Source organism: Sorex fumeus, unplaced genomic scaffold, assembly GCF_029834395.1.
Source record: "Sorex fumeus unplaced genomic scaffold, SorFum_2.1 ptg000098l, whole genome shotgun sequence".
In the NCBI taxonomy this organism is placed as follows: domain Eukaryota; kingdom Metazoa; phylum Chordata; class Mammalia; order Eulipotyphla; family Soricidae; genus Sorex; species Sorex fumeus.
The window spans coordinates 3530542-3557979 of NW_026606155.1; the positions used below are offsets into that span (position 1 = coordinate 3530542).

Genomic DNA, 27438 nt, shown 5'->3' on the forward strand with positions numbered 1-27438 from the left:
GTGCAGGAAAGGGGAGATCGGAGTGGTCACAGTGTGCCGTGCGGGTCTCCAGTTTCCAGCCTGTGACGTGAGCACCGGCCCTATGACCCATGAGACCCTGTTCTGACACACCATGATTTAAACTAGAGGGAGGCCATGAAGACATGATTTAAGGTTCCTATGAGTTTGAAGGGGACCACAGCAGAGAGAGACATCAAATCATCACCCACAAGGAGACTCCTCTGTAGAATGAATGACTAAATAGGAAGGGAAGGAAGGGAAGGAAGGGAAGGAGGGAAGGAAGGGAAGGAGGGAGGGAGCGAGGGAGGGAGGGAGGGAGGGAGGGAGGGAGGGAGGAGGGAGGAGGGAGGAAGGGAGGGAGGGAGGAGGGAGGGAGGAGGGAGGGAGGGAGGGAGGAGGGAGGGAGGAGGGAGGGAGGGAGGGAGGGAGGGAGGGGGGAGGGAGGGAGGAAGGGAGGGAGGGAGGGAGGAGGAAGGAGGGAGGGAAGGAGGGAGGAAGGAAGGAGGAAGGAGGAAGGGATGGAGGAAGGGAGGAGGAAGGAGGAAGGGATGGAGGAAGGGAGGGAATGAAGAAAGGAGGAAGGGAGGGAGGGAAGGAGGGAGGGAGGGAGGACAATATAAGGATGGGAGGAAGGAGGAAGGAGGGAGGAAGGAAGGAAAGAAGGAAGGAAGGAAGGAAGGAAGGAAGGAAGGAAGGAAGGAAGGAAAGAAGGAAGGAAGGAAGGCTAGCTGTGAACAGTGCCCAGGACTATGGATGGGCATCTGTATTTCCTCACAGAGCTGCCATCAGATGTGACTGAATTTCCTTCTGGGTAGATGACATCATCAATAAGGGCTCCCGGCAGCATCTTCCAATACCCTAATAACACAAACAGCATTGACTGAGCATGTATTCACCATTGAGGTTTTGGTTTGATGAGTACCTCATCCTCACCCTCACATAAAGTGGAAACCCTCAGTTTACTGCTAGGAGACCGAGGCACAGAAACAGCTAATCCTATCTTGCCCAAACCCTTGGGCTGACATTGTCCAATTCTGCCTCTTTTTTTTTTATTAATTTATTTATTTTTCTGAATTTCTAGCTTTATCCCCAAATCCATACAATGTAATTCTGCTTTTAGACCATTACACCTGTGATCACTGCCTGTGACCTTGTGAGAGTCTTGGTAATGGGCCTTGCATGTGGTCTACCTGGATTCAATTCCTGTCACCACAATGGTCCTTCAAACTCTGCCAAGAGTGACGCTTAAGCTGGGTATGCCCCACCCAGAAAACAAAACAAAAAAGTCCTAAACTACAAAACCATGCAATGACCAAAATTGGCTTTTTGTTTAAAAAATGCACCTTGGTTCCCTTAGAAGTCTGCATCCAAGGTAAAAGAATTATCCATTGGACTTGACATCACTCCCATCCTCTGATACTCGCCTACTCTCTTCTCAAAGAGGTTAGTCTTCCCTTCCGGTGAGATATTCTCCATGAAGTCAAATGGATTTTCTACTCTGAAAACTCGCTAAAACCCAGCTCCAGCATAAGTCTGTCAGCCACAAATTCAGTATACTTTTCCATTAACATGCAGTTCATCCCAGTGACATTCACAGGCAAGGCCTCAGTGAGGAACTCGTGTTCTATTTTAACAGCATTGAGGATTATTTCTTTTACTCTCTGCCCTGAAGGTTTGTGAATTAGATGTTTGAACATCAGGCAAGCAAAGTCACAGTGTAAACCCTCATCCCTGCTAATAAGTTCATTGGAAAATGTGAGGCCAGGCATCAGTCCTCTTTTTTTTTTTCTTTTCAGCCAGAATATCGCGGCAAAAAGAGACAGAAAAGAAGATCCCTTCCACTGCGGCAAAAGCCAGGACACGTTCTGTCTCCAATCCAACGCAAGGCCCAGTCCGCGCCTTCTTCTTGACACAAGGCATTGTTTCAATAGCATTGAAGAGAAATTCCCTTTCTTTGGAATCTTTAATGTAAGTACCAATGAGGAGACGGTACATTTCAGAGTGTATGTTTTCCGTGGCAATTTGAAAGCCATAGAAACAGCGGGCTTCTGTGACCTGAACTTCTTGGCTAGACCGCTTGACCAGGTTCTCGTTGACGATGCCGCAGCTGGCGGCGAAGAAAGCCAGGATGTGTGAGACGAAGAACCTCTCGTTGTGCTTGAGGGCGTCCTAGTGCTAGACGTCCTTGGAAAGGTGCATCTCCTCGGCCATCCAGAAGGACGCCTCGGCCTTCTTGTACATCTGCCAGATGTCGTGGTACTCGATGGGGAAGACGATGAAGTGCCAAGGGTTCTCTCGCAGCAGGGGATCCAAGGCGTTGGCTTTGGGGACCGATACCTTGACTTTCGGCTTTTCCCTCTCCTGCAGGATCCTCCTCGCCGTCTTGCTGGTCAGCACACACGTGGCACTGAGGCTCGGGGGCATGTTCTCCTTGTCGGCCAGGCTGAGCCTCTTGAGGGGCGACGTGTGCAGGTGTGGGGGCCGGCTGTTGTCAGCTAGCGGGGTGAGTGGGACACACGGGGGACGAGTGACCAAAGTCGTGGTGAGGGAGGTGGGTTCCGAGGTGCTGGGTCCGATCAAAGGAGACTGGGGGGATGCGGAGGGGCTAATTTTATTTTTTTTTGTTTGTCTTTTTATTTTATTTTTTTATTTATTTTTGCTTTTTGGGTCACACCTGGCGATACACAGGGGTTCCTCCTGACTCAGGAGTTACTCCTGGCAGTGCTCAGGGGACCATATGGGATGCTGGGAATTGAACCCGGGTCGGCTGTGTGCAAGGCAAATGCCCTACCCGCTGTGCTATCTCTCCAGCCCCCCCTTTTTTTTAATGAATCACCGTGAGGTATAGTTACAGACTTACAAACTTTTGTGATAATAACGTTTCAATCATACAATGATCAAGTACCCATCCCTCCACCAGTGCCCACTCTCCACCCCCAATGGTTCCAGTATCCCTCCTGCCACCCCCCATCCCCCCCCACTCTGTGGCAGGCACATTCTCTTCTACTCTTTCTCTCTCCTTTTGGGTGTTATGGTTCGCATTATAGGTACTAAGTGGCCATCATGTTCGGTCCATAGTCTACTTTCAGCACACACCTCCCATCACGAGTGAGCCCTCCAAGTATCATTTACTTGGTGGTCCCTCCTCTATCCCAGCTGACTATTCTGCCTCTTGGTAGCTCGATGGCTCTTGGGGGCAGAGCAGGTCTGGGCTACAGCATCCCTGAGGGGACTCTTGAGCTAAGGACTCCTCCATCGCCCCTCGGAAGTGAGGTCCTCCACACTTGGGGGTCACTGTCACTGTCACTGTCCTCCCATTGTTCATCGATTTGCTCAAGCGGGCCCAGTAACACCTCCATTGTGACAATTGTTACTGTGTTTGGCACATTGAATACGTCTCGGGTAGCTTGCCAGGCTTTGCCGTGCGGGCGAGATACTCTTAGTAGCTTGCTGTGCTCTCCGAGAGGGGTGGAGGAATCGAACTCAGGTCGGCCAGGCTGGCTGCTTGCAAGGCAAACATCCTACTAGCTGTGCTATTGCTCCAGCCCCACACTCGGGGGTAGAAGCTTGTTATTATCACAATAGTTTGCCCTCACTCTTCCCCCGTGTCCAGTGCAGTGCCCTCCTCCACTGCACTGGCAGAGATGAGTTTGTGAGTACTCGCCTCCTCACATCCTCCCACCATAAGAAGCCCTGTCACTCCAGCCAGCCCCAGTCCCATCTTCTGCAGCTCACTGAGGGTCTACTCCAGGGAATATGGTGCCTGGTGTGGAAAAAAGGACAGTGCAGGGGTCACAAAGGACCAAGATAGGGTGACTGTCCTGGGTGATCCAGACGGGCACAGTGTCATTAGAAGAGTCTTGGGGGATGGAGGGGGTGGGAGGGACTCCTGAGAATCACAGGTGGAAGTGCTTGGGGCTGTTAAGGTGCGGATCAAAATCTCCCTTTAACGACAAAGAGACTCAAGAGACTGCAAACAGCAAGCAGGGTTCATTGTAAGACTGGCTAGTCAGGGTCCCACCACCTACACAGACACGCAGGTCTGGCAGGTTGGGTAAAGACCTCGAACTTCTTCAAAGGAAATCTTATATAGGCCTTCACCGACCGTTACAGCAGAGCCTGCGCATTTCATAGCCAATAGATTTGTAATAACAGATACTTTCCTAACCAATCCAATTAAGGGTACATCACTTCTTAGCCTATAGTTTAAAGATCAGCATTTGCGTCAGTGCTTAGGAACATCCTGGTTTTTAGGGCAGTCCTGGATCTTGCAACATGGGTCTTGTGAGAGACATCCAGTTATCTGGTCTGACCCCCACCCTTCGAGTACCTGTATCTGAATTCCTTGCTCAGGGGCAGAAAAACCAGTTATTTTGCAGTGCAGACTCCTGTAAAGCAGATCTAAAAAAGATTATCTAGACCTGTTCCTCGAAAAACCAGTTATTTTGCAATGCAGGTTCCTATTAAGCTAAGCTAAATTAATTCTGGTGGTGGTCCATTTGGGGCCTGTTCCTCACAGGGGTTACTTCTGGCGCAGCATTCAGGGGTCGCTCCCAGTGGTACTTGGGGAATCCTGAAGATGGGGATCAAACCTGGGTGTCTCGCAGGCAGAGCACGGCTGGTGAGCTCTGGGGCCAAGGTGGACCCTTACAAAAGAGAAGCAAAGAACAGAGAAGGGGCCACAGATGCAGAGACAGGCGTGACAGCTGGAACAGGGAAGCCACGAGGGCAAAGTTTAGAAGCCCCTGGGATGTGCACAAGGCCAGAAAAAGGGGCCAGGGAGAGGAGTAAGGGGCTGAAGCACAGGCTTTAAAGGGGGTCCCCAGGCTCCCTCTCGGGCACACATCCCCAGCACCTCTGGGAGTGTCCCCTGAGCACTAAGCTGGGAGTAGTCCCCGAGCACTGCCCAAACACACAAATGACCCCAAAGACAAGGCCAAGGCTTTCTCTTTCAAGTCTGGCAGGAATGAAGCCCCACTAACATTTTGACTTCAGCCTGGGGGGTGAGCCTGCAAATGCCGGACCTCCCTGTTCCAGCCGTCATGCCCATCTCTGCATCTGTGGCCCCTCCTCTGTTCTCTGCTTCTCTTTTGTAAGGGTCCACCTTGGTTCCAGAGCTCACCAGCCGTGCTCTGCCTGCGGGACACCCGGGTTTGATCCCCATCTTCGGTACTCAGTACTCAGATAATATACTTGGTTTATTTGAGGAAGAGAAAAAGCATCCCAGTACTTTGCAAGTAGAAGTCACTGGGGGTAGAGGGGGTGTCGGGTGCACGGGAGCGAATGTTGCTGTATTTCCTGGGTCTGCGCTAGACTGGGTCCAAAGAGCAGAGTGGCACGTGCGAGAGGACCAGGAACAGGTACCGATGCCCAGGGGCTCCGCGTTGCTGGGAAACCACTGCGCCACAAAGCACTCAGTGGAGAGACGCCAGGCTCTCCATTAACGTCCCTCTCTCGGGGCAGGCGCGGGGCTGGACATTCAAGTTAAGTGTTCGAAACACTTGACTCTCCTATTGATGCCGCTGCAAGCTGAGATATTCAAGTGGGTCGAAAACACTGGCTTTTGTCTGGGGATGTTGCAAAGCTTTTCACGGGGAAGATGCCAACGGCTTTGTATTTAGAAGCCTACAAATGACTTGGCACCTGAGCGCAGGAAAATCAGAACAAATGAGCTGAGTAGTTTGCGTTCAACTAAAGGAACGAACACCTGCATTTACAACCTCGGGGGGGGGGGGTGTTGTTAGAATCGTGAGGACGTTCAGAGGGAGAGACCCTCCTTCTACCAGACCAGCTTCTCCGTAGAGATTCATCCCTGAACCATGAACTGAAGCTCAGCTATGGATGGAACATTCCAAAGGCTGGGGGAAGTGGGGATTAATATTGTCATGGGAAGGGCTGGAGCGATAGCACAGTGGGTAGGGCGTTTGCCTTGCACACAGCCAACCCAGGTTCAATTCCCAGCATCTGATAGGGTCCCCTGAGCACCGCCAGGAGTAATTCCTGAGTACAGATCCAGGAGTAACTCCTGTGCATAGCCGGGTGTGACCCGAAAAGCAAATAAATAAATAAATATTAAGGCCTGGAAGTGCTGGGGAAGGCCTTCCTTTTGGTAAGACCAATGTATAGCACTGTCCTACCGTTGTTCATCGATTTGCTCAAGCGGGCACAAGTAACATCTCCATTGTGAGACTTGTTACTGTTTTTGGCATATAGAATACATCACAGTTAGCTTGCCAGGCTCTGCCGTGCAGGCGAGATACTCTCGGTAGCTTGCAGAGCTCTCCGAGAGGGAGGAGGAATCGAACTGGGGTCAGCCCTGGTCAGCTGCATGCAAGGCAAGCGCCTTGCCACTGTGCTATCGCTCCGCCCTGAAATAAATATTAAAACAAACAAACAAACACTGAGCCTGTGCATTAAAATAGCACAGCAGGTAGGGCGTTTGCCTTGCAAGCAGCCAACGTGGCCGACCTGAGTTCGATTCCTCCGTTTCTCTCAGAGAGCCCGGCAAGCTACCAGGAGTATCTCACCCTCACAGCAAAGCCTGGCAAGCTACCCATGATGTATTCGATATGCCAAACACCGTAACAATTGTCACAATGGAGACGTTACTGGATGCACTCGAGCAAATCGATGAACAATGGGAGGACAGTGGAAAAACATATATATATATATATATATATATATATAGAGAGAGAGAGAGAGAGAGAGAGAGAGTTATGGGGAATCAGGGCTCCCTGTCATGCATACCAACTGCAAGATCCGAGAAAAAGGTTGGAGGAGAGAAAGGGGTCAGCCAGCATATACTTTTTTTTGTTTATTTTCTTGTTTGGGGGTCACACCTCATAATGCTTAGAGGTTACTCCTGATTCTGTGCTCAAGAATCACTCCTGGGGCTAGAGCGATAGTACAGAGGGTAGGGCGTTTGCCTTGCACGCAGCTGACCCTGGGTTTGATTCCCAGCATCCCATATGGTCCCCCAAGCACCACCAGGAGTAATTCCTGAGTGCATGACCAGGAGTAATCCCTGTGCATTTCTGGGTGTGACCCAAAAAAGAAAAAGAAAAAAAAAGAATCATTCCTGTGGTACCAAGGATCAAACCCAGGCCAACTACATGCAAGGCAAGAACCCTACCCCTGGTATTATCTCTCCGGCCCCGCACTGTCCTTTATTTGCCAGAAATTTGCTGTAACAAGGACAAGCTCCCAGCGTGCCACCACAGCTGTGGCTGCCCCTGGGGTCCTTCGGGGGTGGGGCAGAGGGAGCAGGGAGGGGAGGGGGAAACCAGAAGGTGCCAGAGGAGGGTCTCTGTCCCTCCGCCCATTCCCTGTCTTCATGATGCCAGCCAGCAATGTTCTCCTACCTTCCGAATCCAGAGAAGTTCCAGGATCAAGTCTTAGCAATTTTCCAGGGGCCTCAACCTTGCCAGGATGCAATAATGCATTGTTTCCTCCCTGCTAGGGAGCTTTGGGTAGCCAGACTCAGCCAGCTCTCCTTCCCACAGCTTCTGGCTAGAACTTTCCATAGCAAAAAAAAAAAGAAAAACACAATTTTAAAGGAGTTTTAAAATTGATGTCCTGCAGTAGACATGAGGGCCAGGAATATTGCCCCATGGTTGGAAGCCTGCCTGATGAGCTGGGGGAGAAGGCAGCTGGGATGGAGAAGGGATCACTAAGTCAGTGATGGTTGGAGGGATAGTTCGGGATGGGAGATGTGTGCTGAAAGTAGATAAAGGACCAAATGTGATGGCCTCTCAGTGTCTATATTGCAAACCATAATGCCCCAAGGGCTGGAGCGATAGCACAGAGGGTAGGGCGTTTGCCTTGCAAGTGGCCAACATGGCCAAACCAAGTTTGATTCCTCTGCCCCTCTCGGAGAGCCCAGCAAGCTCCTGAGAGTATCTCGCCCGCATGGCAAAAGCCTGGCAAGCTACCCATGACGTATTCCATATGCCAAATACAGTAACAAGTCTCACAATGGAGACGTTACTGGGCCCTCTTGAGCAAATCGATGAACAACGGGAGGACAGTGACAGTGACAATGCCCCAAAGTAGAGAGAGAGTAAAAGGGAAATTGTCTGCCATAGAGGCAGGGGGAGGGGTGGGATGAGGGAGGTGGATAATGGGGACATTGATGGTAGAAAATGTGCACTGATGGAGGGATGGGTGTTCGATCATTGTGTGACTGAAACTCAAACATGAAAGCTTTGTAACTGTCTCTCATGGTGAATCGACTTAAAAAAAAATAGTGTAAAGAACAAATAAATAAATAAAATGATGTCCTATTTGGGAAAAAAAATTTTTTTCTAGGAAAATCTCTGACTTGATACTTCAATATTTCATGCAGGATTCCTACACATGCGCATACACACACACACACACACACACACATACACACAGGATAAATTAAAGGAATGCTCTGGCTCTTAAAGGACTTATCTATCTGTCCCACTGGCTCCCTCCGACCACACAGTGGGGTAACCAGGGTAAATCTTCCCCCTTCTGCAAAGCAGAGACGCTGCACTTCAGAAAACAGACCAGCTACATCTACACAATGGAGCACTATGTAGCTCTTAGAAAAGATGAAGTCATGAAATTTACATACAAGTGGTACAATATGGAAAGTATCATGCTAAGCGAAATGAGTCAGAAAGAGAGGGATAGACATAGAAAGACTGCATTCATCTGGGGGATATAAAGCAACAAAGTATGAGATTAATACCCAAGAATAGCTGAGATCAGCACCAGGAGGATTACTCCATAGCTTAGAGGCCAGCTGGGTATTCTAGGGGAAAGGGCAGTTCAGATAGAGAAGGGAGCACCAAATAAAGGGTGTTTGGAGGATCCTCCCAGGAGGGGAGATGCATGTTGAAAGTAGACTATGGACTGAACATGTTTGCCACTCAATGCCTCTTTTGCAGACCACAACACCCGAAAGGAGAGAGAGAACAAAAGGGAATGCCCTGCCACAGAGGCAGGGTGGGGGGGGGGGTGGATATTATCCATGGTGGTGGAAAATGGGCACTGGTGGAGGGATGGGTATTTGATCATTGTATGACCGAAACCCAAGTACAAAGATTTGTAAATCTACAACTGTACCTCATGGCGCTTCACTAATAAAAAAAAAAAAACAGACCAGCTAGCCACCCACCTGCTCCCAGGGGTCAGCTGTTGGTGACAAGTCTCCGAAGACTCACGTGAACCCACTTAAATCTTTCTAGTCATGGATCATTCCAGAACCACAGTTGGTTCCAAAGTGGATGGGAGCAATTCCTTAAACGCGATGAGAAGGTATGAATTGGTGTTAGTTCTTTCTCGAATCAAAGCTTCTTTCAGTGACTTTTCAAGGCCTTACTGTGTATTATTATTGTTTTTAGTGTTTTGGCCACATTTGGCTGGGCTCTGGGCTGGCTCCTGGCTCTGTGACCCTGAGTCCTGGCAGTGCTCAGGAACCAGATGTGGCCAACCCTGGCAGGTCACATGTAAGGCAAGTAAGTGCCTTGCCAGCTGTGCTATCACCCCAGCCCCGGTGTGTGTTTAAGGAAATAATTTCTCCATGGGGATATGGTTCTAGAGGTAGGGCATGTGTGAGCCCTGGATTCTATCACTGGTACCACATGCCTCTCCCTAACACTGCTTGTGGCCTCCACAATGTAAAAATAAATGATTTCTCCAAATAAAGCCCTCTGTTAGCCTAGCGCCTATCAGCAAAAAGTTCCTCCTTTCATTTATCTTCCTATTCCTCGGAATGCTCATTCTCGCCACATATGGATAGGTGGGTAGATATAAATGAATGTATTTCATTTTGCTGAAAATTTTATAAGTCGCCTTTGTTTTCTTTTTCCCGACGTCAGTCTGAATCTGGGGAATTCGATTACCCAGAGCATGGAAGATTTATCACCTTCACTGCTCTTTATTGGCCTTCACGGAACTTTCATTCCTCAGGAACGTCTCATTAACATAGCTTCCTTTGCGAGAGAGTTTAAGGGGAATTTAATGTTTTCCAAAGCGCTGCGTGAGTTCTCAGAAACCTGTAGGTGCTGAGATGTTAATAACTCCAACTAATTACCCCTTTTAAAATTAGATGTTAGGATCATCACCATTGAAAATGACTAATAAAGCCAATTTATTAGGAAGAAAATAAAATGTGTTTTCAATGTGAAGATACCCACCAGGTAACAAGCCATTTTTTGTTTTGGGACCACACCTGGTGGTGTCAGGGCTTACTCCTGGCTCTGTGCTCAGGGAGCACTCCTGGTGGGTTTAGGGAACCATATGGGGTGCCGGGGATTCAACCCAAGTCCGCCAAGTGCAAGGCAAATGCCTGACCTGCTGTTCTATCTCTCCTTGAGAGCCATTTTTACTGGAAAGAGTTACCAAGGGTGTTGGGAGGATCCTCCCAGGATGGGAGATGCATGCTGAAAGTAGACTATAGACCGAACATGATTGCCACTCAATGCCTCTTTTGCAAACCACAGCACCCAAAAGGAGAGAGAACAAAAGGGAATGTCCTGCCACAGAGGCGGGGTGGGCTGGGGGGGATGGGAGTGGGAGGGATACTGGGATCAGTGGTGGTGGGAAATGGGCACTGGTGGAAGGATGGGTACTCGATCATTGTATAATTGAAACCCAAGCACAAAAATTTGTAAGTCTGCAACTGTACCTCATGGTGTTTCAGTAATAAAAATTAAAAAAAAATAAAAAAGAGTCACCCAGGTTCAGGTTCAAAGAGATTTACAATAAGTCCATCTAACAAAGGAATGTTGTTGAAGACACTAAAATTCCACGAGGAGTTTTTTCTTTTGCTCAGAACAGGCAGACGGATGGGTGGTCTGCTTCTACCCATCATGTTAGAGCAGTAATGAAAGCAGGAAGGTCTGTGTAGGGGCGAGAATGGTATGGTCCCAGCAAGGCACCCTTTTGTCTTGTCTTTATTTCCTAGTTTCTGAGGTGTCTTACATGGAAAAAGCAAAATACCCAGGCTGGACAACAGCTCCAAGAGCCCGTTTCTGGGATGCAGGAGACCCAGATTTGACTCTCAGCTCTACCTAGTTCCCTGAGCACAGCCAGGAGCAGCCCCCAAGAACCATGTCTGGCCCCCAGACCAAAACAAAAAACAAGAAAGCACCAAATTACAATAATACCCAAACCAGCACTATATTACACACTATTCATATAAACATGTATGTGTGTATTTACAACATATGTATTTGACTCAGCTACTAAAGTCATACTATAGGAAAAGATCTTCTGATTATCCAGATCAACCCATGTCCATTACACAGATACTCTGAGTATCAGAGGATCTAGAGAGATTATACAGCGAGTTGAGCACTTGCCTTGCATGTGGCCAAGTTGGGTTTGATCTCAGGTGCCTCATAGACTCCCCCGAGCTTAGCCAGGAGTGATCCCTGAGCACAGACCCAGGAGTAAGTCCTGAGCATCGCTTTGTGTGGCAAACAAATAATAATAAAATAAAATAGAGTATCAGAGAGAACGGCAAACCAGAGTTTGATTCCTCTGCCCCTCTCGGAGAGCCTGGCAAGCTACCAAGAGTATCTCGCCCGCATGGCAAAGCCTGGCAAGCTACCCGTGACGTATTCGATATGCCAAACACAGTAACAACAAGTCTCATGATGGAGACGTTACTGGGCCCGCTCGAGCAAATCGATGAACAATGGGAGGACAGTGACAGTGACAGTGATCAGAGAGAACCAAAGTCTTGGCCACAGTCTCATAGAAAAACAAACAAACGAAAAAATGGCAAGTAGTAAGCCTTCTAAGTCTCCAGTCTTTTTCTACCCCAGGACACTCATCTGTTCTCAGTTCTCACTCAGTGCCTGTCTTGTATGCCGGAGGCAGGGGTTTAGCCCCCAATACCACCTGGTCCCTGAGCATCACTGCGAGCGACCCCCAAGCTCCGAGCAAGGAGTAGCCCCAGAGCACTGCCATGTGCAACCCCAAAACCAAACCAAAGAAAACGACAGTGGTTGGCCAACCTGGAACAAGACCCAACATGTTCATAAACATTAGTTTTCGCAGACCTCTCATGTCAGAACTTGTCTAGATGTGAGAATTTTCAAAGGACAGTGAATCATAGCCTAGGACTCAGCCGGGCGTGAACTGGCCCCCGTGATGTAGGCAGGGGCTGAGTTACAAGGAGGGTGGTGAAAAGCCAGGGCAGATGTGTGTGTGGGGAGGGGAAAGGGTGGTAGGGAAGGGGGGGGGGGAACAAACTCCTTCCCTGCAGCCACCTCTCCTCCGTACACTTTCTTCCTCCTCCCCTTTGGCCCTCACCCCTGCCACCTCCCTTTGGCAGCCCCACTGTACCCTGCCACCAAGGGCTGCAGAGGAGAGAGGGAGAGGGGGACACCCCTCACCATTTCCTTTCGGTCTCAGTAGTCCCTGTGGCAACACAAAAAAGAAAAGCAAACTGCAGAGAAGCTACATCCTCCATGCAGACCTAGACCCAGACCTGCCCTCAACCAGCCACAGAATCTGACCAAAAAAATGTAATAGACCTGATAAATTACTCTGCGACCATTTTTTCCTTTTTTTCTTTTTTTTTTTTTTTGCAGGGGGAATCATTTTATTTATTTATGTATTTTTGCTTTTTGGGTCACACCCGGCAATGCACAGGGGTTATTCCTGGCTCTGCACTCAGAAATTATTCCTCCTGGCGGTGCTCAGGGGACCATATGGGATGCTGGGAATCGAACTCAGGTCAGTCACGTGCAAGGCAAACGCCCTACCCACTGTGCTATCGCTCCAGCCCCAAGGGGAATCATTTTAATATAATACAAACCACTCTCAAGCTCAGTGTGAAATATCAATCAAGCCTTTTTCTTAAACACTGTCACTGTCACTGTCCTCCCGTTATTCATCGATTTTCTCGAGCGGGCCCAGTAACATCACCATTGTGAGACTTTGTTGTTACTGTGTTTGGCATATTGAATACGACACGTAGCTTGCCAGGCTTTGCCATGCGGGTGAGATACTCTCGGTGTCTTGCTGGGCTCTCCAAAAGGGATGGAGGAATCGAACTCTGGTCAGCCGTGTTGGCAACAAACAAATAATAATAAAAAAAAAAAACTAGATACTGGGCCAGAGTGATGGTACAGCGGGTAAGGCGTTTGCCTCGGACATGACTGACCTGGGTTCGATTCCCAGCTTCCCTTAGGTTCCTCTGAGCGCTGCCAGGAGTAATTCCTGAGTGCAGAGCCAGGAGTAACCCCTGACCATCGCCGGGTGTGACCCCAAAAAGCAAAAACAAACAAGCAAAAAACAAACAAAAAAAGATACTAAATATTTCAGTGTGGACAGACCCTAACCCCCTCATTTCCTTCCACCCAGTATTCAAGAATGTTCTGCATGAATCACATCCTTTGTGTGGCTGCTTTCCCCGGGCCTGCCACAGAGCAGAAATACCTAGATCAATCTTTGTCTCTCTGTCTCTCTCTGTCTCTGTCTCTCTCTCTCTCTCTCTCTCTCTCTCTCTCTCTCTCTCTCTCTCAAAACAAGAAAATGGGAAAGGAAGTCAAAGAAGCAACCCGGACCCACTAGTCACTCAGCACCCAGTGCTCACTGGGTTCTGAGATTTTTCCTTTGGTTTTGCCCATGCAGTGCTCTCTTTTCCCTTTCGCTCTTTCAGGGGAGGAGAACTAGCGATGTTCCACCCGTCAGAAGCAACTCTACCCGCCAGAGGCAAATGCTCCCAACGTGGGACCCTCACATTGCAAAAGCATGTCACCTGGGGGTATCGGGCTACATGGCATGGTGCAGCCGGGCTGTCGCCAAGAAGGTGGCTGTTTCCATTTGGGAATGGGAGTGAGGATACACAAGTTTGGAGCCCTGGGAATAGATGGATCCTGTAGTTTCAGCCCAATGGACAGAGAAACGGTCTCCTCCTGGAAGAGAGGATGCAGTCTTGTTCAAGAAATGCCTGCAGAAGGGGCTGGAGCAATAGCACAGCTGGTAGGGCATTTGTCTTGCAAGCGGTCAACCCGGGTTCGATTCCCAGCATTCCATATGGTCCCCTGAGCACTGCCAGAGGTGATTCCTGAGTGTAGAGCCAGGAGTAACCCCTGTGCATCACCGGGTGTGACCCAAAAAACGAAAAAAAAAAAGAAAGAAAAAGAAATGTCTGCAGTTGCTTTGCATGTGGCTGGAGCGATAGCACAGCAGTAGGGTGTTTGCCTTGCATGCGGCCAACTCGGTCAATCCGGGTTCGATTCCTACGCCCCTCTTAAGAGCCTGGCAAGCTACCGAGAGTATCTCACCCACATAGCAAAGCCTGGCAAGCTACCCGTGACGTATTTGATATGCCAAACACAGTAACACCAAGTCTCACGATGGTGACATTACTGGGCCCGCTCGAGCAAATCGATGAACAATGGGAGAACAGTGACAGTGACAGTAGCAAACCTGGGTTTGATTCCCAGAATCCCATATGGTCCCCCGAGCACCGCCAGGACTAATTCCTGAATGCAGAGCCAGGAGTAACCCCTGTACATCACCAGGTGTGACCCAAAAGGCCAAAAAAAAAAAAAAAGGAAAAGAAATGTTCGCGTCTTTTCAATCCAGGCATTTGATCCCTCCACTGTCCTGAGTTTCAGCTGCTTGGGATGGATCCTACCGTCCTAGACATCCCCGTGAAGTCTTCAGGCAATGGAGCCACTGGAGGTGGGCCCCTAGCTGCCTCCTGCCTCCACGGCCGGGGGAGCCGCAATTTCTCTTCCTGGTTGCTGACACTGGGAGACGTTCTCAGACTCTGAGCCTTCACTTCCTCATCTGGAAATGGGGGGTGACATGAAAGTTCTGTAATGCTGCTGCAAAGATGAAATAATATAACGCTGGGCAAAGGTGAAACCCGTAGGACAGGCTTGGGACTAAGCCTCTTCATTCTGGACCAGCAGCTTAAGGGAAACACAGACCCCGGCCCTCACCAGTGTGTCAGATGGTGTCTACCAGTGTCTCAAGCTTTGTCCAGCCGCGGGTTCCTTCTCAACAAGGAGACAATCCGTCCTGGGTCACCCCTGTCCTACTGGTTGACCCTTGGTTCTCAACCCATGTCCCATTTACATGATTTTCTTTTTTCTTTTTTTTTTCTTGGGGGGGAGGATGGTGCTGAGGACAGTTTGATGCAAGGAGAGGGAGGACCACAGGCCTAGGCTGGCTCGGACACCTGGATGGTGCTCCTAGATAGTGCTCAGGGGTCACTCCCCACAGTGCTCAGGGGCCATGAGGTGCCCGGGTTTCTGGGTACAAATATGCTCCAGTTCTCTCTGGCTTCTGGTCTGACATTTTTGGAGCCTGATAGGAAAATAAAGATGAGTCCATGATGGAGAGCGTATGTTGCTTGCAGAACCTAAGGCATTTCCTCGGCAGCCTGTCTGGGAGGCCTGTGGAATTCTACTATCCTGAAGTTCCGCCACTGTGTGTCTGACCATGAGGACATGCCCATAGGCCGAGCTGGGGCCCCCAGGGGATCCCCTCAGGCGCGTGCTGAGCTCATGTCTGTTCCCTCTGTGTGGGGCCAGCTGGCCAGGACCTAGAGACCCTTGCGCAAGAAGCCTGACCTGCAGATGGCAGATGCCCACATTCAATTTTGAATTAGGTGAATTTTCCAACTGCATGCTTTTCCTCTGGGGTCTCTTGGAGGATCCTAGAGGCCGACAGGGGGCCATAGGACCCCAGCTGAGGAATCTAAAAATGTGGTTGTACTATAATTGAGCACAGCAGGTAAGGCATTTGCCTTGCACGTGGCCAATGTGGCCGACCCAGGTTCGATTCCTCCACCCCTCTCAGAGAGCCCAGCAAGCTACGGAGAGTATCTCGCCCACATGGTAAAGCCTGGCAAGCTCCCCGTGATGTATTCGATATGCCCAAAACAGTAACAACAAAGTCTCACAATTTGTTCTGAGACGTTACTGGTGCTCACTCGAGCAAATTGATGAACAACGGGAGGACAGTGCTACGCTACAGTGCTACATAATAATCTAAACTTCAGGTTCATAATAAGCTCCATCATTAAGGCCTATAACATTTCTGTTATCCTTCATTGACTTTCATAGAACCATCAAGAAAAGTCGATTCTTTCAGAGCACTTGGGAGCGAGCTAGGTGGAAATTGGCCTCCGAGTCAGTTCTGAGGAAGTCACGCAGGACCGAGAACTCAGCACTGGTGCACCTTCTCTGGGGGTACTCGGGAGCCGCTGGCTCCGAGGAGTTTGCCTCGTTTCTCCCCTGGAGGAAACTTCGGAAATAATGACTACCAATAAATGAGTGAGAGTTCTGAGAAACCGTTTTACAAATTTGTTCTGGATCCTTTGGGGTGATCTGGGTCAAACTGGTTCTCATGAGCTTTGTAAGGTGCTAGCTCGGCAGAGGCTGGAGAGAGAGTCCAGCAGGTAAGGTGCTTGCCTTGCATGCTATTGTCCGGGATTCGATCCTTAGCACCGCATATGGTCCCCCAGGTCGGGCCAGGAGCAACTCCTTTCAACCGCGTGGGACCCCCTCTCCACCCAAACAAATCACAAGCAAAACTTGAAAAGATATGAGCACTGATAGCAAAGACCTTCCCTCCAAAGAGTCTGCAGCACATCGAGTCCTAACGGATTGAGTCCCGTGGATGCTTCTGGGATGCTTAGTGATCCTTAGCTCACTGCTCTGTAAAGTAGCTTTTTTTCCCCAAAACTGAGCCCAAATGGCCAACTCCCACTGATATCCTGGGTGCCTCCTTGCTACAGCTTCCAGGTCATTCCCCTCTTGGCCTAACTTAAATATGTAGCACTATGGCACTGTCCTCCCATTATTCATCGATTTGCTCAAGCGGGCCCAGTAACGTCTCCATTGTGAGACTTGTTGTGACTGTGTTTGGCATATTAAATACGTCACAGGTAGCTTGCCAGGCTTTGCTGTGCAGGCGAGACACTCTCAGTAGCTTGCAGGGCTCTCCGAGAGGGGCGGAGGAATCAAACTCAGGTCGGCCGCGTGGGCTGCGTGCAAGGCAAACGCCCTACCGCTGTGCTATTGCTCTAGCCAGAAAGTAGTGAGTGGTCTCAAGGTCAACCTAAAGTCAACCTGCAGCAAACTTAAATATGTATGTTCTAAGTACGTATGCTCAGTGCGCTTGTGTGCTTGGATTAACATCGCCTTGGTACGAGTTTAGGAATAAATCTGCATCCATCTTCAATTATAAACTGAAAACCATGCAGCCGAGGGGAAAAGCTAAATAATGACCCAGGCATGTGGCAGAGTATCTGCAGCCATTAAAAGGATGCTAATAAACACAGATAAGACTCTTAGGCACAATGAAAATCTGCATATAGATCAATTATCTAAACGTCTCATTCAAGGAGGGGAAATAAAAGAAGTAGGCCAAAATGATAAAAGGATTATACTTAATATGGGTTTTTTTCCTGTTCCTGCTTTTCTATATCCGCCACATTCTCTCTAATGTGCATTTATTACTTATCAAAAGAGGGAAATATAAAAAGAGAAAAAATGTTTCCTGAATGCCACTCGAGGGAAGGCTTTATCAATAGAAGAGAACAGGACGAGCACCACCTTTATTTTTTGAGTCACACCTGGTGATGGTCAGGGATCATAGATGATGGAGTTCAGGGGACTATATGAGAAGCTTGATCAAACGCACTCAGGCAGGCACCTTCCCTGTGGTCCTGTCTCTCCGGTCCAGCACCACCCTTGTTTTCTTTGTTTTTGCTTTTTGGGTCACACCCAGTGATGCTCAGGGGTTACTCCTGGCTCTGCACTCAGGAATTACTCCTGGTGGTGCTCAGGGGACCATATGGGATGCTGGGAATCGAACCCGGGTCGGCCGCATGTAGGGCAAATGCCCTATCCGCTGTGCTATAGCTCCAGTCCTGTTTTTTTTTCTGTTTTTTTTTTTCTTTTTGGGTCACACCCGGTGATGCACAGGGGTTACTCCTGGCAGTACTCAGGGGACCATATGTATGGGATGATTCTGGGATTCGAACCCGGGTCGGCCGCGTGCAAGGCAAACGCCCTACCCACTGTGCTATCTCTCCAGCCCCCCCCCCCCCCCCCCCCCGCCTCCCGCCGTTTTCATTATTATTGCTCATCCCGTCCCCTTCCTGTCATGGCTGTCGCTGGGATGAGCAGGGTCCCACACGTGCCTGGAGATGGCGCTCTTGGTCCTCCCTGCATCACCCGCTGAGCATGCAAGGTTGATCTCTCACTGCTCAAGAGGTCGGCCTGCTTCTCCACGTGACGCTTGCCCACGTGCTTCCCAGGGCTCCCCCTCGGACCCCCTTTCTTTTAAATCGTCTCTCAGTAATTAGAGAGCACAGCCGTTGATTAGTAACGGGAACTGAAGTAAGCCTTTCCGTTGGCCATCGTCCTGATACGCAGCTTAGAGGTCAATAAAACACTTTGTTCGGAGCGAGAACCGTGGGCTGTTAGGATTCTGTGCCCCTGCTTTAGAAAGCCAAGTCCCATTTTCTTTTCTTAGATCTGGCCCATTGTCCAAACCTGTCAGGCTCCCTGGAGGCACCAACTCCATCTTCCCTCATGAGCTGTTTCCAGTGGAAGGTCATTTGCAAATTTTCCTGACCTCCCACCAATATCCTCGACCAGAAAATGGATTAAGAATGTCAAGCCAGGGAGGAGGGTAGAGCCTGCTAATCCAGACTGGCATCAATCCATCCATGTGGAGCCTCTGGAAAGAACTTTGGAAGGGCTGGAAGCACTCGGCTAAATCCTAACCCAACCTCCGTCTCTCTTTGATCTATCAGGCCGCTGGAAAGTATTAGCTGGCTCTTTTTCTTTTTTCTTTTTTTCTTTTTTTATTAGTGAAACACCAGGAGGTACAGTTGTAGACTTACAAGTTGTTGAGCTTGGGTTTCAATTATGCAATGATCGAGTACCCATCCCACCACCGGTGCCCATTCTCTACCCCCACCAATCCCAGTATCCCTCCCCCCTCATCCCCCATCCCACCCTGCCTCTGTGTCAGGGCACTCCCTTTTGTTCTATCTCTCCTTTTGGGTGCTGTGGTCTGCAGAAGAGACATTGGGTGGCAATCCTGTTCGGTCCATAGACTACTTTCAGCAGGCATCTCCCATCCTGGGCAGATCTTCCCAAAAGTCTTTATTTGGTGCTCCGTTTTCTATCTGAGCTGACTTTACCCCTGGAGTATGCGGCTGGCCTCTAAGCCATGGAGTGAACAACCTGGTATTTATCACTGCTGTTCTCGGGTGTTAGTCTCTTATTTTGTTACTTTATGTTACCCAGATGAATGCAATCTTTCTGTGTCTGTCCCTCTCTTTCTGACTCATTTCGCTTAGCATGATTCTTTCCATGTAGTACAACTTGTATGTAAATTTCATGACTTCATTTTTTCTAACTGCTACATAGTACTCCATTGTGTAGATATCAAGGATATCCAAAGTACTGGTTGAACTCCACAAAAAGAAAACATCCAACCCCATCAAAAAGTGGGGCAACGAAATGAACAGAGACTTTCTCAAAGAAGAAATCCGAATGGCTAAAAGGCACATGAGAAAATGCTCTACATCATTAATCATCAGGTAGATGCAGATCAAAACAACAATGAGATATCGTTTCACACCACAGAGACTGGCCCACATTCAAAAGAACAAAAGCAACCTGTGTTGGCGCGGATGTGGCGAGAAAGGGACCCTCCTTCACTGCTGGTGGGAATGCCGACTGGTTCAACCCTTTTGGAAAACTGTATGGACGACTCTCAAAAAATTAGAAATTGAGCTCCCATTTTACTCAGCAATACCACTCCTGGGAATATACCCTGGAGAGGCCAAAAAGTATAGTCAAAGTGACATCTGCACTTGTTTGTTCATTGCAGCACTGTTTACAATAGCTAGAATCTGGAAAAAACCTGAGTGCCCGAGAACAGATGACTGGTTAGCTGGTTCTTTTAAGGACGCCAACATATAGGCATCAATCCGCTGGATAAACAGGCTCCCAGATTCTCAAGTCACATACGGGTTTTCTGGGGTTCGGCCCAGGCAGGCCTGCTCTCTGTAGCTCTACGGGGGAAGTTTAATATCGATGGCAAAGGCAAGATCTCCCCTCGATTCACACGGGATCATTCTGACTAAACCAGAAGGTGTGCTGCATTTAAACTGTCTGAGAGAAAGGTCTAAAGATAAAAAGGTCTGATCTGCATTTTAAGTCACATGGTGTAAACTCCGGTTATTTAGAGGAAGCTGTGAGGAATACATCAGATGTTACTTTACAGGGGTTCTTGGCTGGGAACTAAAAGGGTCAGCATCCACTTCTCTTGTGGACCAAGTGGCAAGTGCTAGGCACCGATGCTATCGATCAGTTGTGCGATATTTGAATAAGCCTCACCCGAGCCCGTTCATTTGCAGAGTGGTGAGGGCCAGGGCGGTGGCCTAAGTGGGACAGCACATGCCCAGCGAGGCCCCGAGCTAGATCTCCAGCACTGCATGGCCCCCTTGCAGCACTGCCAGAGTCCCAGATGTCAGGCTGATATTCTGGGGGTGTCACTGTCACTGTCCTCCCGTCGTTCACCGATTTGCTCGAGCGGGCCCAGTAACATTGTGAGACTTGTCACTGTGTTTGGCATATCGAATACGTCACGGGGAGTTTGCCAGGCTTTGCCGTGTGGGCGAGATACTCTCGGTAGTTTGCCGGGCCTCTCTGAGTGGGCGGAGGAATCGAACTCGGGTCGGCCACGTCGGCCGCATGCAAGGCAAACGCCCTACCCGCTGTGCTATTGCTCCTGGGGGTGTAGCACTATTAAAAAAAAAAATAACAACAGCAGGGCCAGAGTGATAGTACAGCAGGTAGGGCATTTGCCTTGTATGCGGCCAATCTGGGTTCGATCTCCGGCATCTCATATGGTCCCCTGAGCACCGCCAGAAGTAATTCCTGAGTGCAGAGCCAGGAGTAACCCCTGAGCATCGCCGGGTATGACCCAAAACAAAAAAAAAAAAAAGAAAGAAAGAAAGAAAAAAATAACAACAGCAGGGCCAGAGTGATAGTATAGCAGGTAGGGCATTTGCCTTGTATGCAGCCAATCTGGGTTCGAATCCCAGCATCCCATATGGTCCCCTGAGCACCGCCAGGAGTAATTCCTGAGTGTAGAACCAGGAGTAGCCCCTGAGCACCACTGGGTGTGACCCCCCCCCCCAAATTTTTTTAATTAAAAAAAAAAATAACTGGAGGGAAGTACAGGCCAACGGGGAGGGAGCTTGCCTTGCATGTGTGAGTGACCGGCTTTATTCCCCAGTTCCCCATAAGGTTCCCAGAGCCCACCAGAATTGATTCCTGCATGCAGAGCTGAGAATAAGCCCCGAGTGTTGCTGCGTGTGGCCCCAAAACAAAAAACAAATGAGGTGATGCCCCTAGCCTTTGGGGAGTTACCAAAAGTTTGGGTGAGGTGACAACTGGGAAGGAGTGCCAAGTCACTGATTGCCTGGATGGAGATCCTGAGTGACAGACACTTCTGGGGCCTGTGTGCTTCTATCCCCATATTATATCTTCACAATTCACATGTCTGAATTGTGAAGATATAATGGAATTTGGATTGGGAGGCAGTTCAGAGTAGAGTCCCTGCCTTGCTTGATATCTTGGGTCAATCCTGACACCAAACACACACACACACACACACACACACACACACACACACACACACACATACACACAGAGTAACTGATCCACACCAAAGTGGTACTCAACAGTGATTAAAAAAAAAAAAAGGATCAAATATCAAAACCAGGGGCCAGCGCTCTAGTACAGCAGATAGATGTTTGCCTTGCATGCAGTCAACCTGGATTCAATCCCTGGCACCCCATCTGGTTCCCCAAGCACCACCAGGAATAATTCTTGAGTGTAAAACCCAGGGGTAATCCCTGAGCATCATTGCTGGGTGTAACACAAAAGCAAAAAGAAAAAAAATTCAAAAGCAGCATAAGAGGTACCGACCTTGCATATGTCAGAACATATGTCAGGTCACAGATTAGACAGACATATGAGGGAAGAGCTTGGCACGGGATGCAAGCTAGGGGAAAACCCACAGGGCAGCGCCTACGGGGGGTTCAGGGATTTTTCCTAAAGAAGCACTGGAGGAAACAAAGCTCTAAAGTGGAAATAATTCTGGCCAGAGAACCCATCTTCCCAGGGGGGGATGCAGGAACCCTAATCATCATCACCCAGGTCCCTACCGTGGTTACGTAACCGGACTCCATCCTGCACCCGCTAAGGGAGGCATCCTTGTCCGGGGCTGCGCGATTATTCCTCCCACTGCAAATTGTCAAGACTGAAGAGTAACTGTGTTCGATAAAAGAACACCTCAGCACTCGACACGGTGAACCTGGCCCTGACACTCCTGAAACTCTGCAGTTAAGGGGGTGGATGATCCAAATGATGAACTGACAGGCAAAATCTCTGGCAAGGACAGTTAAAAAATAACACAAAGACAACTTGTGCTCTTTCGCTGCTGATGTGCTTCAGCTCTGAGAACATGGGGGGCTGCGATGGCTGGAGCACGGTCCCCTCCCCGAGGTGCCGCAGAATGTCTTTTCCACTTTTCCTGCTTCCAGAATCTTCCAGCAACCCCACCCCACCGCTGCAATCTCCAAAATAGATGGTGATGGGGACAATGTTGTCAAAGACAGGTGAAACACCCAGAACAAGGCAGTCAAAGCCCACACCAGCAGAACCACTGCCGGGCCAGCCACCAGGGCCAGGTGTGTCTCCTGTCACTCTGCCATCTGAGCCCAGGGGGCTCCTTTAAAACACCTGCTGTGGGGCTGGGGGTGTGGCTCAGTGGCAGCACTCACTCCTCACTCACTCCTCACACAGGTGCCGCCCTAGGATTCCATCCCCGTCACCACAAACACGGTGAAACAAAATCCCTGCTGCTGGGGGCTGAGACAGAAGATGACCTCCTTGTGGCAGCCGCGTGCAGGGAGAGAAAGCCAGTGAGGGGACAGGTGAAGGCTTGGGGCTCTCTTTCCCAGCACAGAGGAGGCACAAAGATGGGAAAGAGGGAGAATAGGAGAAAACGGGCGGAGGGAGACTGTATGTCCGCGCGCACTTGTGGGCTTTGACGGCCGGCGGAAAATGGGGCAGCGTGTTTCCTCACTCGGGAAGCCAGCACCAGGCCAGACCAGTGTCTCCTTTGAGGGAAAACAGGTCTCAGGAGGAATGGTTGAGCCTAGGGTTGCAGCAGAGGAAACATCAGGCAACCCTGATGCCTATGAGTAAGGAAGAGTTCAAATTCATTAGAACCAACTTATTTTTTCTTTTTCTCTTTTTCCTGGTTTTGGGGCCACATCCAGTGGTGCTGAGGACTGATACCTGGCAGGGCTGGGGGGACCACAGGAAGTGATGCGGATCGAACCCAGGTGGGACAGACGTAAGGCAAACACCTGCTGCCTGCGGTACTATGGTTCCCGCCCCTAGAAGTTTCCAGCTCAGCAGGCAGCCCCACTGGGTGCATATTCAAGAGGACTGAAGGCATTTGCATGCCACACATGAATGAATGAATGAATGATGAAGCATGAATGAATGAATGAAGCATAAATCACAGTGGCCAAGAGCAGGAGCAATTTGGCAGGTGGGTGTGGTGTTGGAAAGATGCATGCAGAGAACTACGATGACGTGGGATGGTGATAAAAATGGGAGGGAGGGTCTGGAGCAATAGCACAGTGGGTAGGGCATTTGCCTTGCACGCAGCCGACCTGGGTTCGATGTCCAGCATCCCATATGGTCCTCTGAGCACCGCCAGGGGTAATTCCTGAGTGCAGAGCCAGGAGTAACCCCTGTGCATCGCCAGGTGTGACTCAAAAAAAGCAAAAAAAAAAAAAATGGGAGGGAAAAAATTGGAATAGCCATGCAGTGACAAGCTAGAACCTTATACTTGAGAGGGCGGAGCGATTGTACAGCAGGTAGGGCTGCAGATGCCTTGCACATGGCCAGCTCGGGTGTGATCCTCAGCATCCCATATGGTCTCCCGAGCACCACCAGGAGTAGCATTGCCAGGTGTAGCCCAAGAACAAAAAAATAATGAGAGAAGTGTTATTTCCCCTTCCTTTCCTCCTACCATGGTGGGTACTGACTGTCAGGATTTTGTAAGACGGTGTTCCAGTGACAAGCCCGTCCATGGCCAACAACGTTGCTCCCGAGCAAATCCTTCCCTCCCATGGCCCAGTCATTCGAAAGCAAAATAAGTGTCCGACTAGATCAAATCGACGGTCCCCTTCAGCTATGACAACATTCTAAGATGTGAGGGATAGCACAGCGGGTAGGGCGTTTGTCTTGCACACGGCCGACCCAGGTTCGATTCTCAGCATCCCATATGGTCCCCTGAGCACTGCCATGGGTAATTCTACTTTTTTTTTTTTTGCTTTTTGGGTCACACCCGGCAATGCACAGGGGTTACTCCTGGCTCTGCGCTCAGGAATTACCCCTGGCGGTGGTCAGGGGATAATATGGGATGCTGGGAATCGAACCCGGGTTGACCACGTGCAAGGCAAATGCCCTACCCTCTGTGCTATTGCTCCAGCCCCACCATGGGTAATTCTTGAGTGCAGAGCCAGGAGTAGCCCCTGTGCATTGCCAGGTGTGACCCAAAAACAAAAACAAACAAACAAAAAGAAATCATGAGCTTGTTCTAAAATGTATATGGGAATATAAAGGATCCAGAAGAGTCAAAATAATCCTGAAGGGAACAAAGACTTACAGTAAACTTTGACTGTTAAAGCAAAGTGATAGTAACCTGAACCCTGTGGCATGAGGTAAACACAGGGGCCCATGAGAGGATTGTGAGGAACTGGAGTGATAGCATAGCAGGAAGGGCATTTGCCTTGCATGCGGCTGACCTGGGTTCAATTCCCAGCATCCCATATGGTCCCCTGAGCACCACCAGGGGTAATTCCTGAGTGCAGAGGCAGGGTAACCCCTGTGCATCGCCGGGTGTGATGCAAAAAAAAAAAAAAAAAAGAGGATTGGGAGCCTCAAAATAAACTCTGGGCCCAGAGACACGGTACAGCAGGCCAAGGCGCATGCTGAACACAGGCTCCATCCTAGCACTCAAAAGTCCCCTGAGCAGAGTCAGGTGGAAACCCTGAACACCGCCAGGTGTGCCACCCTCTGCAAAAAGAAAAGAAAAGAAAAAAAAACCATATATTTGTGGGCAGCTGATGGGCAAAGGGAGCCTTAAGAGAATTTATCGAGGAAAACAGTCATTTCAACAAACAGTGCTAAGACAGAGGAATTCCCATATACAGGGGCATAACCTGGACCATACCATATTTATCATACCATATTTACAGAATTGACTCAAACAGATCAAAGACCTAAGTCTAAGAGCTAAAAACGAAAAGAAATGAGAGGAAAAGCAGGTTGAGCTCGCTGTGATGGTTAATGGTTTCTGACAGATGACATCAAGGGCAGCGGGAAACAAAGAGAAGGATCCTTAGGAGTCATCAAATTCAACACCTGTCGGCACAAGCAAGTGAAGTTGCAGAACTCTGGGAACCACACGTCAGGTAAGAGATTCTGTACATAGACTGACTATGGATCTGTATGTGCAGAAAACTCACATTTCAACAATCAAAAGCTAAGGGGGGCTGGAGCGATAGCACAGCGGGTAGGGCATTTGCCTTGCACGCAGCCAACATGACCGACACAGGTTCGATTCCCAGCACCCCATATGGTCCCCTGAGCACCGCCAGGAGCAATTCCTGAGTGCATGAGCCAGGAGTAATCCCTGAGCATCGCCGGGTGTGACCCAAAAAGCAAAAAAAAAAAAAAAAAAAAATTAAAAGCTAAGTAACCGAGGCCGAGGAGATAGCGTAAAGGCCTGGGTCATCTCCCCTGAATATGGGGACCCCAAATTCCAGCCCTGAGTGGTCCCTCAAGTGCCACCAAGTCTAGGTGGCTCCCAGAGCTGCCAGCTGGCTGCAGTAGATCAGCAGTGATGCATCAGGGTGGCACAGCCAGGTGAGTACCACCAGAGAGGCCCCCAGGCCCCCTGGCCACAGATGGAGGAGCCTCTCACGCCACCGATACTCCCCTTACCCACGATGATCACGACCATCCTGTTATTTGTCGATTGCCTCAAGCAGGCCCCAATAATGTCTCCTTCGTCCTAGCCCTGAGATTTTTAAAAAAGCACAGAGTCTCCTGCCCCCGCACCTGGCTGTCCTCGCTGGGGCACCTTGGAGGGGTGCGGGTTGAGTTTCCCTCCCCGCCCGGACCAGGGCTCCGGCAGCTGAAGACCTCCAGAACCAGCCACCACCATGCTGAGACTACTCCCCTTACCCAAGAAAAGAAAAAGAGAAACCAGTAAATTTTAAATTGGACCAAGGATAAAGGTAGCTCCCAGGAGACAGACTAAGGGCAATGTCATCAGGCATCAGGAAAATGCCATCACGGCCACTGACAGGCTCCTCAGATACCATCTACCACTCATAGGACCACAAGAGCGAGGCCAGGCACAGGAAGCCATGGGAACCCTGGTGAGGGCTGGTGAGGGCTGGCGTAGCCGTGTAGGGACACCATCTGGCACCCCCTGAAAAGGCTGGACCAACAGTGACCACGTGACCCAGCAACCCGAGTCCGTCGAGGGAAGAGAATGGACAACGTGTGCATACAAAACAACAACACACACAAACACACACAAACGCTCGCCGCCACAGTTGTCACAAAGTGGAAACCCAAACCCAAAGCTGAAGTGAGCTGACTGAACAGAAAAGTAACAGAAAAAATAAAATTCACATGGTGGAAGAACAGGAGACTGTTAGAGGTCAAGGCTTTATGGATCTTGGAAAGATTATGCTAAGATAAAAAAAAAAAGCCAGACAGACGAGGGCACAGAGCATCAAACTCCGCTTGTAGGGACTGTCCAACCTAGCAAACTCAAGGCCACACAACACGGACTAAGGGGCTGGAGAGAGTAGTGGGCAGGGTGCTATAATCTCTCCTGGCTGGCAAACAGTGGGTCTGGTTCGATCCTGGCACCACATCTGGTACTCTGAGCACTGCCAGGAGTGATCCCTGAGCACAGAGCCAGGAATAAATGCTGAGGATTGCTGGGCCCCCAAACAAACAAATGGAAAAGAGAGAAAGAAAAAAAGAAAATACTGATTAAGGTAGATTGGAACTGAGGAGGGGAAAAGGGAACAATTGGGAAGACCTGCTAGAGGCATGGAACTCCTTTTTGTATTGAAAACCTGCAGCAGCTAGTCCCAAATGTTGTAAAAAACTGAGAATATCATTGAAAAGGCCCAAGTCAGAGAGATATTACAGCAATAAGGTGCTTGCTGTGCAAAAAAAAAAAAAAAAAACGAAAAGAAAAACAAAGCCTACATGATCCCCAGAGGCCACCAGAAGTAAGTAGAATGTGTCCCCAAAACAAAATAAATACAAAATGCTAAAAATAAATAAC

General features: G+C 49.4%; 1 pseudogene; it reads right to left on the minus strand.

Moving 5' to 3' along the window:
• Positions 1-1353: 1353 nt before the first annotated feature.
• On the minus strand, positions 1354-26088 carry LOC130041249 (ribonucleoside-diphosphate reductase subunit M2-like; annotated as a pseudogene).
• Between the last annotated feature and the right edge of the window lie 1350 nt (positions 26089-27438).